Source organism: Martes martes, assembly GCF_963455335.1.
Source record: "Martes martes genome assembly, chromosome: 5".
In the NCBI taxonomy this organism is placed as follows: Eukaryota; Metazoa; Chordata; class Mammalia; order Carnivora; family Mustelidae; genus Martes; species Martes martes.
The window spans coordinates 81,737,866-81,741,969 of NC_137892.1; the positions used below are offsets into that span (position 1 = coordinate 81,737,866).

The 4,104-nt window shown below is 38.9% G+C and overlaps 1 pseudogene across 1 annotated transcript; it reads left to right on the plus strand.

The window, feature by feature from the left end:
- Positions 1-2,411: 2,411 nt before the first annotated feature.
- LOC308343320 (large ribosomal subunit protein uL15-like) lies at positions 2,412-2,895 on the plus strand (annotated as a pseudogene). Its single transcript has one exon. The product of its transcript is annotated as a large ribosomal subunit protein uL15-like (transcript).
- The last annotated feature ends 1,209 nt before the right edge of the window (positions 2,896-4,104 follow it).

Here is a 4,104-nt window from a genome sequence, read left to right on the forward strand (position 1 = left end):
CACATTTCCCCCCAGGAGAGCCTGAGTGATCTGTAAAGAAATAAAAACCACTGCCTTGGTTTCTTGAGCCTCATGGGAGCCAAGCTCACGGAACCATCTGGCTCTGCATGAATACGATGGTACACCTTGAATATAATAAAGCTATAGGTTTTTAGTGGCTTTTATTTATTTTCCTCTTTCCCCTTTATTTGTTATTATGTGTATGGAAAATGAGGCAAGGCAGATGAGCTAAAATAGGGGTGCAGCTATAAAATATATGTCGTAGCCCAGGACCGCACGTTGACTAATGTCCCCAGCTGGGAAGGGCACATAGCAAATTCGTTAAGTACACTTTTTTTTTTTTTGGCTTGTACTTCCAATTCCAGAGGCTGAAGTCATGGCAGTACCTTTTTCCTGAGCAATTTACACATTCATTAATTTCCTATCTGTGCTATTACTCCATAGATGTTTTTGGAGGAGTTCTGCAAAGATGAATAAAACATAGTTCTTACCTTTAAAGCCCTGAGTAGTAGGAAGACACAAAAGAACACTGTGGACAAACATGCAAACGATCACAGCGCTAGACAGTGTGCTGAGTGCCTGGGGAATAGAAATGAGGAACAGAAAGAATTCAGAGACAGCAGATACTGTCAGTAGGGAGCCTGGGAGGTCTTCACAAAGAATGCAGATTTATTTGCTTATTTCCTTCTGAAAGAGACTGAAAGGATGAGACCGGGCGGGAGAAGACTTCAGGTTCAGGTAGATGTAAGTCAAAGGCAGACAGCTGAGGATTATGAGACTGACACAGGTGGCTCACTGAGAAATGGTAAACAGAGCTTAATGATTCATCCCGTTTCAGTGCCTTTGGAATCCAGACTTGACACTCAACTATTCCTTAAAATGAAAACTGTTCGCAAAATGCTCTTTTTTAAAGCTCCGACTTGAGTTGCTATTATTCTTTTAATCGTTCAGGTACACTTTTTTCTTTTACAATTTTCCATGATAGCTCTGGATAACAGAATCTTGAATTTAAGCAGTGCTTCTCCTCACCAAGAATTCAAAGCACCTTCAATGTAATATCTATCTGCTTCTTACCCATGGGAAGAAGGAAGCGTCAGACAATAGAATCTCTTTTCTTAAAGCTCACAAAACAAGAAGATTAAAGACTACATCACACAGAGCAGAGTGGGGCAAGATCCCATTCTCCTGCTGTGGCCATTCCTAGTCTGTTCATTTCCTACTACAGGGCTGCATTGTCTCAGGTTGAACACTATGTTATTGATGTTAAAAATCTCGCAGTATTTCATGGCAAGATTATAATTTGGACTGATAATTTAGTAAGTCATATTAAAGAACAAAAATCAACCACTACAGTAACAATAGTAATAACACTGTCTATGATTTTCCAGGCACTGGTGAGTTCCAGACATTGGTTTTGATATTAACTATAATGCAAGGTAGGTGTTATAATTCCCATGGAGAGATAAGGACCATGGAATTTAGATTGGGCAATTAAAGTGCCCAAGTTCATACGACAAACAGATGGCAACACAAGGTTCTAACCCAATTCCACATCATGTAAAAACCACCAACTTTTCATTGTGAAGCATGGCTTCACAATGTTCACAATAACACTGTTTTCTGAAAGTAGTGGCCCTTTACCATTTTTCTTTCTTTTTTTCTTTTTGAAGTGTAGAGCCATTTGAGAATTTGATGAAGTAGAGACACACATATGCACCCAAACACTTGCATACTATTTTTGGCAAATTCACAGACTTCCTGATGTCCATCCATGGCCTTGACGGAGCTCATGGATCCCACATTAAGAATTCCAGCTCTGAAGATATCATTGAGCTATAAGAGAGCATAGTGTGTGGTCAAGAACATTAACTCTGGGTTCAAATCCCAGCCCTACAAGTAGATGACTTCAGTAAATTTAATTAACTTCTCTAGGCCTCTTAGTTTCCTCATGTGTAAAATGAAGCTGATAACAAGGGTACTTAACAAGATTAAATATTAACATATATAAGTCATTTAGAATACTGCCATGCTAATTGTAAGTTTTATTAAATATTGGCAAATATATGGATATTTGGACTGGATTATTTATCACTGATATTACTACTTTCTTCACCACCCCTATTACTGGAAACAGACACAAACACATTCTGAAACCAAAAGTTTAAAGATTTACCTGAGAGCTCTGACGATTCAGTTGTATTTGTATAACTGAGAGGTCCATTTAGTAAGTCATCTATCCATCTTCAACTTAGTGGCTTTGTTGATTGTTCCCTGAAAGGTTTTGCTCCGTAGATCTGGCCTGAATTTAGGAGAGTCACCAGATAGAGTTAATGCGTTCATATTTTACTGTAGACAAGAAGGGCACATTTTCATCTTAAAAAGTCAATATGCCTTTTCGATAGCAAAGAGAAATGGTCACATTAGAAACTACTGGAAATCAGCTCTCTTTCATCTGGATGGCCAGCAGGCACTCTAGACTGAGGATGACCTGTAAACTTTGGGGCCACGTGAGCCATGGCCAAGGCCACACCCCAGAGGCCAGGGTAATGCTGGTGGCATGCATCACCACAGGATCAACTTCGACAAAGATCACTCAGGTGACTTTGGAAAAACCAGTACAAGCCATTACCACTTAAAGAGGAACTAGATCTTCTGTCCAACTGTCAACCTTGTTATACTGCAGTCCCTAGTCAGTCAGTGAGCAGACCCAGGGACATGCCGCCAAAAACAGGACTGGAGCTGCTCCTGTCATTGATGGGGTATAATAAACTACTACAGAGTTCTGGGAGAGGGAGCGCTCCCCAAACAGCCTGGCATCATGAAGGCCAGATTTTTCAGTAGAAGAGCTGAGGAGAGGATTAAGGGCGTGTGGGGGCCTGTGGCCTGGTAGCTTGAAGCCATGTGGAGGGAGGTTCATTGTATACTAACAAGCAGAAGAACCCCTCAAACCCAAAACTATCAGAAATTAAGTTATGGTTTCTTTCTTTCTTTCTTTCTTTTATACTATGTTAAACATAAATGAAAACAATATAGAATTTTATTTTCTCTGAGTAAAACTAAAAGCATATGAGAGTATGTGTTTCTTCAAGGAATTTGGAAATCTATGGAAGTAGGAAGAGAAAGGAAAGGAATTTTCATGGTGCTGTTACCCACGTAGGGAGACCATTTCATTTCAGGTTTTGACTTGTGATACATAATGAAACACAAAATGTGTGGGTTTCTTTCTTTCTTTTTCTTTCTCTGCAATGCTGCTGAAGATCTCGGTGTCTTATTACTAGGAACCATAACCTAATTTTAGCGATGGTGTGGTTACTTATTTGTCTCACAGGTAAGATCATTTCCTTTGGGCTTAAACCTCTCCTACCTTTAAGGGTAAATGTGAAGCCATGGAGACTGTGACAAATTAAGAGCATGTGAGAGAAAACTGCTCTTCTTTTGACAACTTTTTCACTTTCAAATACGAGTTTACTTTAAAAAGCCAAGCACTCAAGTGTCTATTAGAAATTGTTTGGAAATAACATCTTTAAACCTATTCTGGTGGTGAAAGGATAGATACATGATGCATTCATTGTTGAGATTGTTGGGTGATCATCAAGGAAAATCTGAAGGGAGAATGAACACCTGAAAAAAAAATGATTGGAGAATCTGAACAAGTAATTTCCAAAGAAAATATAAGGATGGCTGCTATATTCCTAGATTATGGAGGAATGCATAAGCACGCAGCACAAATTATTGATAATAAAAATGCAATTTAAAACATTTAGGTACTATTCAGATAAAAATTAAAAAACAGAAAGAGTATTCTCTCTTGTTGGGAATTCTCATGTGTTGACAGTTATTTCAAATTGTTACTATCTTTTTGGAGGGCAATACTTAAGGGTTATTAAATTATGCATGATCTTTGACCCAACAAATGATTTCTATAAATTTAAAAAAGTTGTGGAGATGCAGAAAGATTTAGGGATTTCTGGTCGTAATTCAGTTCGTTATGGTTGAGGGACAGAGCTTTCTATGTGGTGGGTTTTCTAGGCAATGAAACTACCAGACCACTGTCCTCCCCCACTTCCCCAACCCCTGGCTCTGCATCTCATGTCACCCTGCTAA